Source organism: Tasmannia lanceolata, unplaced genomic scaffold (genome assembly GCF_043159265.1).
Source record: "Tasmannia lanceolata isolate RefF3 unplaced genomic scaffold, GAP_Taslan_0.1 ptg000012l, whole genome shotgun sequence".
Lineage (NCBI taxonomy): Eukaryota > Viridiplantae > Streptophyta > Magnoliopsida > Canellales > Winteraceae > Tasmannia > Tasmannia lanceolata.
Genome location: NW_027518689.1, coordinates 38150654 through 38165187, shown reverse-complemented (window position 1 = coordinate 38165187; position 14534 = coordinate 38150654). Strand labels below are relative to the sequence as shown.

The 14534-nt window shown below is 39.4% G+C and overlaps 1 pseudogene across 1 annotated transcript; it reads left to right on the top strand.

Moving 5' to 3' along the window:
• Positions 1-7602: 7602 nt before the first annotated feature.
• LOC143887301 (cytochrome P450 87A3-like) lies at positions 7603-10651 on the top strand (annotated as a pseudogene). Its single transcript, XR_013254127.1, has 9 exons — positions 7603-7802; positions 7910-8241; positions 8316-8461; positions 9041-9295; positions 9400-9489; positions 9600-9677; positions 9754-9860; positions 9979-10106; positions 10287-10651. The product of XR_013254127.1 is annotated as a cytochrome P450 87A3-like (transcript).
• The last annotated feature ends 3883 nt before the right edge of the window (positions 10652-14534 follow it).

Here is a 14534-nt window from a genome sequence, read left to right as displayed (position 1 = left end):
CTAACTTAAGTTCCATCAAAATGACTCGAAATAAACATATATTTCACAGACCTTACTAGGATAGAGGATATTTATCTGAAAACCCTGGTGGATATCGTCGTATTATTGGAAGGCTCATTTATTTGACAATTACATGTCTAGACATTGCATTTCCTGAGAATGTAGTGGGCCAGTTTAGACACAATCCTACATTTGACCATTGGGATGTAGTTCGACACATTCTGAGGCACTTGAGGGTACACCGAGAAGAGGACTTATCTTTCAGAAAAACAACCACTTAAGAGTGGAAAGATTTCCAAAAGCATAGTGGGCAGGATCACCTTCAGACCGACATTCAACTGCATGATATTGTACATTCGTTGGAGACAATCTAGTTAATTGGCACAACAAGAAACTGAATGTGGTTGCACGATCGAGTACAGAGACAATATCATGCAAAGGCTCACACAGATTGTGAGTTAAAGTGGTTGAAGACACTTACGAAAGAAATGGGGGTTGAGGTTGGCAAGCCTATGGAGATTTTTTTTGTTGGAATGGTAAGCCTATGAAGCTGTTCTATGATAAAAATGTAGCAAGTTACATCGTTAGTAGTCTTGTGTTCCATGAGAGGACGAAACATACTGAAGTAGATTTTCATTTTGTTTGTGAGAAGATTACCAACAAATTAATATCCACTCCGCGTGTGTGTGTCAGGTCAAAAGATCAGTTGACAAAAATATTCACAAAGGCACTTGCACGCGTTCAGTTTGGTAGCACTTGTCCCATGCAGGGCTCAGATGATATCTATTCTCCAGCTTGAAGAGGAGTGTCAAGAGTTACATAGTTTATATTTGTTGAAGTATAATGATTAAATAACACCAACTCTAACAGCTTAAACTTTGGAGCAATTGGTTGTTTCACAATATTATAAGTCATATTGTAAATTTTGATGCAATTCTTTTAATTTAAAGTAGACTTATTTCACGTTATAAAGATAGGGCCCATCTAGGATGGCCCTAATTGCACTAGTTGTAATTATTTACAACTCAATATTTATAATAGAAACTAGTCATGGGGTTCAATCCTCGACCCCCAAGAAATTCTTCTCCTTATTCCTCTCTTTCTACTTCGTCTTCTCCTTTCTCTCAAATGAAGTGGATGATAATGGCTTATTTTAACAATATGAACGCCCTCTAAAAGATGTTAACTCATGGATATCAAACTAAATGGACCCTGGAAAGATGTGAACTCATGCATGTCAAACTGAATGGATAAGTACATCTAGAAAGATGTCAACTAATGGAGATTAAAATGAATGGACTAAGTAACTTCTATTGGAAGATGAAAAGTGGTCCATAGGAGGCTATAAAGGCTAACAATATTTATGGATCCTTGACAAGTGAAATTGATAATGCACGAGCACTTGAACAGTATGCCTTTACCATCCCATGCTGCGGACTATTACTAGAGAAAGCATAAATAGCATAAGCTGATACGTGGATATACAGATGCACGAATCCACGCGGTACTGAACTAGTTGAACACATAAATGTAACTCATCTTTTCTGATTTAGTTATACTCAAATCATTTCCAACCACCATAAATGTAAACTTGGATAACAAAAATTCAAATGTGGAGCAATAAAGAGTGGCATGGCAGAGATCACGAGTTCCTAGTGTCACGTTTATCCTCTCTTATCTGTAACAGTCATAACTCCCACGGAGATGAATTAGCCCAACATTTCTGCCCAAGAGAGGAAGCTTCCTTATAGATACATTATGGATATAAGGGACTGTTCCTTTATACGTCTCATAATCACTAGCCATTTATGCGGCTAAGAAAAGGGATGCTTCAATAATTATCCTCTTTGTATAAATATCAATATAATTAATGAAAAGGAACATGGTTAACAATTCTTCCCACGGGATCAGTCGCTTCAAAACCATACAAATCTTGTGCACCTAACATTTTTGCAACTTCAGATTTTCTATGGATTTCTTTGTCAAGCATAGTAAGACTACCCTCCTTAGCATTTCGTCCTTACATCAAATGAGAGGCATAAGTTTCGTGTACCATTTCTTCACATTTAACCTTTTCTTGTTCAGTTTTTTCGCAACACCCTAGAAGCTTTTGTTCTTTTAGTTGTTTCTTCCTTCTGCCGCTCTGACCTCTTCTTTTAACAGTGTTCCTCCAATGATCATAACTGAAACCTGAACATGCTTCAAATCAGTATTTATTTCTATGATCATTGACACCCAAAAAAATAAAAACACTTGATTGATAGTCTTCAATTATTTTACCGTTTACCTTTTACAGTTTCAGGGTACAAGTGTATCTCTCTTCCTGTTTACTTGAATGGGTTTATATTCTTTCATTTCACAACTTAGAGATGTGGAAAGGGAAAATCACAATTATTTTCCATCGAAAAGTCTTTAGAGATGCCTAAATGGCTCTATCCTTGCACCCGCCAAATTCAATGTGAAAGAAGCAAATACGCATGATAAGAAGATCAACTTACCAAAGCTTCCACAAAATTTCCTTCATCATAAGAAGTCTCAAGAACGTAAAGCGTCTATAAAGATTGTGGACTTCTTTAAACTGGGCCATTTTTGTCATGATCCACGAGTCACAAGCAGAAAATCAATATATGAATATCAAATGGAACTTCAAAGGAAAACATCCCTTGTTGATCATACTAATTGATGGAAAGCAATCTAAATATATGGCTTTCATGGATCATAAGACTGATTCTCACCAAGTGATGTGCCTCCCAAGGACTACTGTAAGTATCAATCCTTCCAAGTTTTCCAAGCTTGTATATCCCAGACTCCAGAATAAAGCAATGTTCATACGGAACCAACCATGACTGCACCTGCTGAAATTTTGGATAGTTCAATCACAATATCATAAGCAAGGTTGTAAATTATAAAGTCTTTTTGTGACTGCGAACATGATAAGCAAAAGTTTGAACATTTAGTCAACTACAAATGCAAAATTCTATGGACCCACAAATGGAAAATAGCAACAATGAAGATCTACACACTCGTATCAACCGCACAAGAGTCAAGTTTTTGAGTGTCAAACAATACGGTGACAGAATGTTGCGAATGCACTTAAATTTCTAGTTATCAATATATTGCCTTGGTCCACTCATGGGCTAAAATGTTCACGTCAGCACCATCAGATTCTTCATGGACTGCATACACAAACCAGCAAATCACTGTAACAATTATACAGGTAAATTTAAAACTATAATTCCAAACAAGAGAAGATGCATGATGGGAATGACCAGTCTATAACACAATGGGGCAGCCTTTTCACCGACTATCATCTGTACAGCATACCGAAAAATAAAAAGGGCTTGCATGTGCAATATATTTGAGAGTTATATGTACTAGTTCCGAAAATCCAGAAAAACATGTTGTCCATTTCACAATTTGTTGATGACTTCCATTTGATCTGGTTTCCAACATGCATCTTGTAAAGAATCTCTGGACAGGGAAGCAATGACTCATGGATGTCATCATGGGGAACTAATCCAGTACTCATCCAAGAGAATTATTGATCATCCACTTTGGTTGCACCAATATGCAAACCATCAATTTCAGCTCCAGTTTGACATCATAGTTTGTCGACAACTTGAGAGAGAACTAGTGTGCCATCTTTAATTATAGTAACATATAGGAGGCCAGGGTACCTTGGCTGCTAATAAGGATAAAACTGGGTATCACTCTGTAATAGAATTGTGAAAGCATTGGTTAATTTGGAATTGATGGTGGTGTAGGTGAGACCTTGGGACAAGGATCAATGGGTTATCGTCTAATGCTCAATACTATGATTTTTTATGCTCAATACTCAATACTATGATTTGCCTTCTTCCAGTAATAAATTGCAAAAATGTTGACCTTTATATGTGGTGATGGCGGTGTAGGTCAATACTTTGGACAAGTTAGCAATGGATTTTCCTATGATCAACAAGGTCAATCCCTTAATGCATTTTGGTGTGCATGGAAGCAACCAGCCCAAAACTAGCCCTTAGTGTTGATTTGTTACGAGATGTATAATCTCATGTTTGGTTTTGAAGTTGTAAGGATTTGCACCATCATAATCAGAAGGATGGAAATCATGTGGAGAACTTGTTCGCTAATATTGGCTCACCATTTCCAAACTTTAGATGCTTGTTTCAATGTGCAGATCGGCAAAACTTCACGTGTTCTGCCTCCAGTTCAGTTGCTATTTTAAAAATGAACTATCCTTCTTAAATAAAAGAACAATGGCAGGGCCATGAGACAAGATTGATTCAGTGAGAAGATTGCAAGCATCCAGCAAGGTCCCATGATAGCCTTAGTTTTGTGCAAAAATTTGTTACCATGAAAACTAGAGAAACTAAGAAGTCTGGTTCAATAAGCAAAGTAGCAATTTGATTACAAAAATAGAAATAGAAATAACAGTTTAATGATAATAATAAGACTAATAAGTAGAAACAGAAAAAGAGGATTAATTAATAATAAAAAAATTGATTCCATTGCACACAAATAGGAAAACTTCAAAATGAGATCACAAAAATATGCATAAAATAATCTAACATAAAAGGACAAGGATTATCTTTGAGCTCAAAGAAATCTTAATAGTACAGACCTGCCTCCTATAGTGCAAGAACCTCCCATCTATAATGTAAACCACATTCCATACGTCAGCCAGATAATGTAAAGAGCATCATCCTCAATTTATAAAGAAAAGTATGAAGATAGCCTCTAACCAACAAATGACTTGATGTTTCCAATGAGTCAACTGAGATGAGTGAAAACCGTGTCAGAGAATAAATGAAAACATCTAATGATGCACATTCCTTGCCAATTGGTACAGTACACATAGGACTGTTGGCATCTCTGAGCTAGCTCAAATAATGATGGTCCAAGAGAGACAGTGCTGGACTTCATCAATGGAAGGTGGAGGGACTCAAACCTCCAACGCATTCAAGAAATTGCGGAGAGGGTCTGCCCATAAATGTAGCATAACATGCGGAGGAATATTCGTCTCCACATCTAAGGAATTAAGCCTAGTTGAAGCTCTCAGTGCGCTTGTTACGGTCCTAAGTAGGGCCTGCCTAGGTGTGGGACTAGGTGGGACCTAGCCTGGTATGGGGCAGGTTTAAAGGGCCTAGCCTAACACTCCATCAGCTCTGGAGCTTTCGGCATATTCGTTAAGTACCTAACATCTGGTATCAGAAGCATGGTGGAATGTTAAGTGAAAGCTGGTTAAGTACCTAACATATGGAGAGGACTACCTGGAAAAAAGCCATAGTGAAAGCTACCTAAGTGAATTTGCCACAAAGTAGGCCACTGCGGAAGGGGTGACCTCTGAAAAGGGCTACTTGGGAAAAATGCCAGAGTAAAAGCCTCCACATAGTAGGCCGCAGAGGGGTGACCTCTGAAAACGGCTACTTGGAAAAAATGCCAAAGTGAAAGCCCCCACATACTAGAATGGGTCCCACCTCCACCTAGTCCCATGTCGCATACCTAAGCAGACCCACACTTAGGACCGTAAGCCACCTAGAGCATCTGCCGTCATCAGCGGCCCACTCTGGCAGCTTTCATTCTAAACTTTTTCTAAGTAGCCCTTTTCCACAGATGGCTCCTTCCACGGTGGCTCACTCTGTGGCAATGCAGTAGAAGTCATTCATCCTACATGGTTTAGATTAGCAGAGGATAATTAGGCCGACCAACAATGATCGAAATACCCCTGCGGATGCCAGCGAACTACATTGCACAACACAAAGAACGATTCTCATTCTCCAATCGCTTGAGTTTTCCAAAGCTGAGATCACAAGTAAAACCTCGAGGGTTTAAAAACAAGGTGTAATCGATTGTGACGAGCTGAAGGAATGGTTCAAAGTTGGAAGACGAACCTTGGAACCCATTTTTTTTGCAAAATATGGTTTTGAAAGACAATGTCGATTATTCAATGCCATCCAACTCCAAAACCCTAATTCCAGAGAAATATCTTCTTTTCAGAGAAATATGTACTCGGAGACGAGCGGCACTAGGCTTCCTGGCCGAGATGCTCGAATACGAGCGTTGAAGTTGCCACCGCGGGGAATTTATAATAAGGTTTTTTGTTTTGCGAATGGCGCTACTCGCAGAAAAGATTTGGCCGAGATGGTCGGGCACTGCAGAAGGCATTTCGCGCTGTTGCATGTGAGAAATGCATAATATTAGGACCGTTTGGATACCCCATGTTTTAGTATTTGGATTTGGATTTAAGTTTTGGATACAAAATACATCAATCATCCTCATGCTCATGCTGTGCGTGTTGCTGTTGCTACAGCAACGTCGAGGAGCGAGGGTGAAGGTCATTGCCACAAATATGAATATCCAAGAAAAGATTTGAAAATCAGATTTTGATCCGATCCAGTTCCAAATCTCAACCGCAAATGTGAGAAATCCAAATCTAAATCTTGTGGGTATACAGACGTGGCCTTAACAAACTTATATCTCCACCACTTTTCCTGCCTTTTTTGGCCTTCTTTGTTTGTCTTTCCAAGCAAAACCGCTAGGCTATTCAGACTTTTGCACAGAGGATGGCCACATGTCAAATTAAGAAGAATTCAAAAGGACATGGGTCAGTATACTCAAAACCAACAAGCTGAATTGACAACCTAGGGAATAAGGAAGCATCGTGTTTTGGTCACGGTTGGCGTAATAAGCCTTACACATCTTATTAAAATGGGCTGACAAGAGGATAATAAGTGGTGTAGAAGAAAATATTCAGTCAATTCTATTCTTATCTCCATGAACTTTCACAGCTTTCTCACCAACCAACAATACGAAAACAAAGAAGCCAAGCTTATATCTGCATGAGGAATGATAGACTGAAGGGCGCCCTTGCAAAAAGCCAGCTACAGGCGCTCGTACCGGTCCTTCTCAACACAATGCATTTATTGTTCATATAATTTCATATTTATCTGGACCAATTCATATTTTTCTGTGCCGACTTTGTTGAAAAGGCCCAGTGGGGTTGCTCTTGTAGCTGATTTTTGCAAGGACGCCCTTAAGTTTATCGCTACTCTACTTTGTATATTACTTAATGTACCATATGTAAATAATATCTGTTTATTTAAGGGATTTTCCAAAAGCAGCCCACTTTTTATTTTTTAAGAGGCTACTGTTGGTTCAAATATCAGGGGTGGTAAAAACGGACAGACTTAAATTTTGTTTCATGTTTATTGTTACAACATAAAACAAAATTTACGTCCATTTTTACATTGAAATAAACGTAGAAGGAACCCTCTCCCTCTCTCACGCTCTGTGAGATAAAATCACAGAAGGCCCTTCACTACCTTCTTCCTTTTCCTTCATATACACCCAACTCTCAATATTCCCTCCCTTCATGTAACTTTACTGAAATTCCAAAGTCAGTAAATTGGTGTGATGGGGGCAAGACAAAAAGATGTCTGCGTTACAAACAAGGTACTACCTATCCATATTTTTACACCCCAACACAGCTGGCCCTTCACCACCTTCTCTTTCTCTTTCTTTCTCAATGTTCCCTTCCTTCTCAATAGAACCCGTATCTTTTCTTTTTAATAACAGAAAGCTTTGACATATATACACATAGATACCATGTGGTCTGTTGTTTTATGCACTGGAATCTTGCTTATAGTATGCCTCAGTCATTGGGTTTACAGCCAGAGGAATCCTAGATGCAATGGAAAGCTCCCACCAGGGTCCATGGGCTTGCCACTTCTTGGAGAGACTCTTCAGTTCTTCGCCCCAAATACCTCATCTAACATTCCTCCTTTCATCAGAGAAAGGATGGAAAGGTGAAGATAGTATGCCATTTTTTTCTTGTTTGGGAGAAAAAAGTACAATGTGAATTTTCCTTCCTTCAAATTTTGAATGTCTTGCATGCTGACCAATCATTTTTCAGATATGGGCCAGTGTTTCGGACCCACTTAGTGGGCCAACCATTCATAATATCGACCGACCCAGAACTCAACCATTTTGTCTTTCATCAATAAGGGAAGTTGTTTCAGAGCTGGTATCCTGACACATTTATGGAAGTCCTCGGCCGCAAGAATGTGGGTTCCTTACATGGCTTCATGTACAAGTATCTCAAGAACATGGTTTTGAATCTCTTCGGTCCTGAAAACCTGAAAGGGAAGCTACTTCCTCAAGTGGAACAGATGGCCGAGAAAAATCTGCGTGCATGGTCGGTGGTCCACCCAACCCAGTATAGAATTGAAAGAAGCCACTGCAACTGTAAATTTCAACAAAGAATGTACGAAAAAATTTCACATTTTCTCATATTGACTGTAATTCTTTTGCTTCTACAGATGATTTTTGATCTGACTGCGAAGAAGCTGATCACTTATGATCCGAACAAGTCCTCAGGGAATTTGAGGTTGAATTTCAATGCTTTCATACAGGGTCTGATATCCTTTCCCGTGAACATTCCCGGTACCGCTTACCATAAATGTTTGCAGCCTTGCAGGTACTTGAGAAACCTCTCCAAATGACTGCGATGCCCAAGGCATCTTTCTTCTTTTTTGATGGGTAAACTGGGGTTTGGCGGACCCCTATCAGTATATTAAATAAAGAAATATGATACAATATATGGAACAAGACCACTGCCCAATCCTTAGAGCAATAAAGGAAGAGGGGCAATAAAGGAAGAGGGTAGAACAACCAGGGTCATGATACAAACTCAAAATAGGCAAGGGAAAAGAAAAAACACGAGCTGAAATTATGCAATTGGTGGGGCTTGGGAGACACATGGTCCCTACAGCCGGTCCCCATACCGAGGTGGAGCCATGTTTACTATGATCCAGGACATCTATCATCTTCTGGCTAAACTTTCTTATTCTCTGGCTCTTCCTCAGCTCCTGAACCTTTGGGGATTCTGTTTTTCTTCGATTGAGGAGTTCTATTTTCTTATGTTGGAGATGCTCTTCTTCACCAGCTTCCTGTTCCTTCTCTTCTATGGGAAGAGGGAGGGGAGTTTTCCCTTTTCCCTTTCGACCCAATGGATCTTTCATGTATTCAATTACTATATTTCTTGGCAGGGACGGAAGAAGGCAATGAAGATGCTGAAAAATATGCTGGCGGAGAGACATGCTTCGCCTGAGAGGCGTCATGGGGATTTCTTTGATTACGTTTTGGACGAGTTGAAGAAAGAAAAAACAGTTCTGACGGAAGAAATTGCTCTGGATTTGATGTTTGTACTTCTCTTTGAAGTTACGAGACGACTTCCTTAGCTCTAACAATAGCAATCAAGTTTCTGACAGACCAGCCATCTGTATTGGATAAATTAACGGTCTGGGATATTACTTTTTAGAACCCCACCTAATATCCTTTCTCTTTCAGATCCTTTGATTAATGAGTAACTTGACATGGTCTTTAACATTGGTCATCTATCAGGAGGAGCATGAGGCAATTCTCAGTAGAAGGGAAAACCAGGACTCTGAAATAACATGGAAAGAGTACAAATCAATGACCTTTACATTTCAGGTGAATGAAATGAATAACTTATTTCCTCAGATGCCCACATAAGTGTGACAAGATTGCTATCCCTATCATTAGCTCGGTCTTATAAACTACTGGGTCCGATGAACTGGCAGGTTATCAACGAAACAGTTAGGCTGCAAATATTGCTCCTGGGATTTTCAAAAAAGCATTGCAAGATATTCAGATGAAGGGTATTTTAAAAATCAATTGAACTATTGCTAGTTATAATTCTCACATAGCGTTTCTGTTCATTGGGATTTGATGTAGGGTATACATTTCCCGCAGGATGGGCTGTTATGGTCTGCCCTCCAGCTGTCCATTTGAATCCTGCAACATATGAAGATCCACTTGCCTTCAATCCATGGCGGTGGGAGGTGCGTACCAGAGTGGAACTATATGAAGAAATGACTCAATGTTTTTTATCCCGTTCTTATTCCAATGTATACTTTCCAAGGTGCAAAGTTTTTTTTTTTTTTTCTTGACTTACCACAGGGCAAGGAATCAGATGCTGGATCTAAGAATTTCATGGCTTTTGGTGGTGGCATGAGTTTTTGTGTTGGAGCAGATTTCTCCAGGCTGCATATGGCCATCTTCCTCCATTGCTTGGTCACAAAGTACAGGTACATATGCACTCGTAGTCCAGACACAGAAAAGAGAGGGAGTAGCAGTGTCTTGTATGCACCCGCATATAAACAAATAGTATCAGTGTCATATATGCATATGTATGAGAGAGAGAGAGAGAGAGAGAGAGAGAGAGAGAGAGAGAGAGAGACTGATGTTTTTAAATCTGGTCTGGACAGGTGGATAGCAATCAAAGGAGGAAACATAGTCAGAACTCCAGGCATAGCATTTCCAAGTGGTTTTCATATTCAGCTCATGGAAAAGCATTAATGACAGCCTCAATGTCATCCGTTGGAACAAAAAAAATTGCATAACTGCTACCTCAACATGATGTTATGCCAGTATCTATAAATCCGAATAAACTGAGCTGAGCTGCCTTTTAATGTTTTAAGTGTGTGGGTCGGAATTCAGGTGGTCGTGACTTCGGCATTGCTAGTGCTTGTTACTTCTATCCTCATAGGAAATGATACCGGAGCAAAATGCCGATGTCAAAATTTCCTATTGGTGACTTTATCAATCCGACCATATAAACATGTTATATAAGGACTGGATAAATGGAAAAAATCAGAAGGATAAGTCATGTATGTCAGGCATAATAAATCCTAAGCTTCCAAGTACTATAAATCATGCAAATCGTATCTGTTGAAGTGTGTCAAAGGGTATATTGGTCATTACGAGTATGTTGGAGGGTATTGTAGTCTTTGTACCATGTTGCCCTACTTTGGGCCTATTTATACATCATATTCATGGGAGAACTCCTTAGTGGAGACTCTCATTTTCTCCCTCAGTCTTATTCTTCTCCTTCTATTCTTTATCTTCTAACATGGTATTAGAGCAAAATGTCCTGAGTTCAAACATCCTCAATAGCATAAATCCACATGCAATGGTTAGCCCCAAAAAGTGGGGCCACATGTGCCATGTGTAGGCCAACCCTAAAAAAGAGGGGCCACATGTGAGGGTGTGTGTTAAAGTATACAAATATTAAATAACGCCTTCTCCAACAGCTTAAGCTTTTGGAGTAACTGGTTGTTATTTAATCTTTTTATACTTTACAAGTATCAAGAAGAGCATAGCATTGTCTGCAATCATCGATGATTTGGACTGTAGATGAGTCACCTGAGGCTAACTATGGAAGAGCTTTGTGAGTACCCCTATCTTTATGGGAGGTGATAGCCCCTATGTATGGATGAGCACTTGAGCTCCTGAACATCTGTAAAAGATGAGGATTAAGATCCCAACACATCTCTATGGTATGTCTTCTTTTGCCATAATGGATGCATTTCAGCTTGTCTTTTCAGAGACTATCATGCTACCCCTCTGCTAGAGTTGCCCCCATGCCTTGAATCAAATACTAGGGTCGACTGCTCGGTCTACTGCTTACTTCCCGTTTGATATAATTAAATATTATCTCTGGTGGTGGTAGAGAATCCCTCCCTAAGACTTGAACCCTCTGGAGCTCTGAATCATGGTTGAATCCAGCGACGAACTCAAAAATTCTCCTCTAGCCAGGCTACCTACGCATGAACTCTGGAGTAGATGAAATGGGTTGGTAATGATCCAGGTTCACTGACATCTCCCCCGAGCAAGATTTGTTATTCCTTGCTGTGACTGATACAGATCAGCAATGTCATTCCTCTATGAGTATGTCTTAGTTACAATGTCTCATACCTCCTTTGCAGAACAAAGGAACCAAGACATGACCAGGAACTGCCCGAAGGTGCACTTTAAGACATTCTTTTCAACCTTAAATCATCAACCAACACAAACTTGTTTTTATTTTTTCTATCAGTTTCCTAAAAACCTTGAATCTGCCTTTCTCCAACAGCTTAACTAACTTCTCCAAAAGCTTAAGCTGTAGGAGAAAGGCAGTATTTAATCTTTTATACTCTTGAGCTGTTGGAGAAAGGCAGTATTTAATCTTTTATACTTTAACACTCCCCCTCATGTGTGGCCCCACTTTCTAGGGTTGGCCTACAGGTGGCACATGTGGCCCCACTTTTGGGTTTAGCCATTGCATGTGGATTTTGCAATCATGGAGGTTTGAACCCAGGCATTTGATTTGATACCATGTTAACTTACCAACTTCTCCAAAAGCTTAAGCTGTTGGAGAAAGGCAGTATTTAATCTTTTATACTATAACACTAGGGTTCGAGAACAAGAAAGATCAAGAAAAACCCTGGCCATCACAATCAATTTCTCTCTCTCATTCCTCGATTGTTCTCAGTGGCAATCGATCTTGATTTGTGCCTCAGGTGACTGTAATTAACAGTTACATCAATGTACATCAATGCAGGATGAGAGATTTTTTATCGTAAAAACAAACTGAAACATTTTGGACCTCCAAAGATATTGATTATACATGTTGACACCATTTATTAAAGGGAAATGCTAGCATCCATCGCAAAAGGCATTTCGCGGATGGTCTATTGCACGTCAGAACAGCCACCGCATGAATGGAGACAAAAGCTTGGAGATCCATTCATGTGGTGGCTGTTCTGACGTGCGATAGGCCTTTTGCGATGGACCCTAGCAAATCCCTTTATTAAAAGGGCAATGATAAATTCGCACTCCCTATAAGATAATTCACTCCCCTTTAATGTTAATAAAGGTTAAAAGTCTGCCACACATCCTCCTTTAAAAGGGGTGCGAATTTATCATTTCCCTATTAAAAAATGGAGATGATATAGTCACTCCATTTTCTTCTTTGGCCACACCCTTGTAGTGTGAAAGTATGGTTATAAAACACTAGAGGGGAGCTGACCTGAGGAAGAAAAGAGGAGAATATTTCACTTCCCTTTAAAAAAAAAAACATTCCATCCTAAAGTACCTGTTAATATGTTAATACAGAGGGGCATTTTTTTTTTATCAAGGTTCCATCAATCTATCATCTCAAGAAGAATTGGGACAATTATGATTCATCAAGGAAAAGCGAAACTTCCATGGAAGAGAAACAAATGAAGTACTTTCATGAAATATGTAAGAATTTAGGTTTTGCTTCAGAAAAGGGAAATGATAAATGCGCCCTTTTTCATCATTTGGGACAGCCAGCAGCAGTGAATCAATTAATGCAGAGGGAGTGATGTACTTTTCGTCAGAAGGATTCAATGCATTTGATTGCCATGTACACTGCTGCTGGGTGTCCCAAGTGTGGAGAAGGGACGCATTTATCATTTCCCCTTTAGAAAATTGTGTTGTTGGACCATTTGAAATGACTCATTTGCATTGAAATAAAGTTTAATTGAAGTCATGTGCATGTTTAGTTGTTCTTCCGATGTGAAATTTGAAAAAATACAATCAAACTACAAATTAGCCAGTGAATTGGGTGGAAGTGTCATCTTTCACACCCATGTCAGCATTATAGGAACAATAACAAATACATCTGCAGATACTGAGTGTCTCAAAACTCAGCTCAAATAACAACTCGCACTTCAAGCCTAATTGGAGTAGTCCCTATGTCATCAAGGAGATCCCATCAGAAAAAAAGCCATCAAATTCAAGACCTTAACACCTCAAAACTCATCTCAAATAACAACTCGCACTTCAAGCCTAATTGGAGTAGTCCCTATGTCATCAAGGAGATCCCATCAGAAAAAAAGCCATCAAATTCAAGACCTTAACACCTCAAAACTCATCTCAAATAACAACTCGCACTTCAAGCCTAATTGGAGTAGTCCCTATGTCATCAAGGAGATCCCATCAGAAAAAAAGCCATCAAATTCAAGACCTTAACACCTCAAAACTCATCTCAAATAACAACTCGCACTTCAAGCCTAATTGGAGTAGTCCCTATGTCATCAAGGAGATCCCATCAGATAAAAAGCCATCAAATTCAAGACCTTAACACCTCAAAACTCATCTCAAATAACAACTCGCACTTCAAGCCTAATTGGAGTAGTCCCTATGTCATCAAGGAGATCCCATCAGAAAAAAAGCCATCAAATTCAAGACCTTAACACCTCAAAACTCATCTCAAATAACAACTCGCACTTCAAGCCTAATTGGAGTAGTCCCTATGTCATCAAGGAGATCCCATCAGAAAAAAAGCCATCAAATTCAAGACCTTAACACCTCAAAACTCATCTCAAATAACAACTCGCACTTCAAGCCTAATTGGAGTAGTCCCTATGTCATCAAGGAGATCCCATCAGAAAAAAAGCCATCAAATTCAAGACCTTAACACCTCAAAACTCATCTCAAATAACAACTCGCACTTCAAGCCTAATTGGAGTAGTCCCTATGTCATCAAGGAGATCCCATCAGATAAAAAGCCATCAAATTCAAGACCTTAACACCTCAAAACTCATCTCAAATAACAACTCGCACTTCAAGCCTAATTGGAGTAGTCCCTATGTCATCAAGGAGATCCCATCAGATAAAAAGCCATCAAATTCAAGACCTTAACACCTCAAAACTCATCTCAAATAACA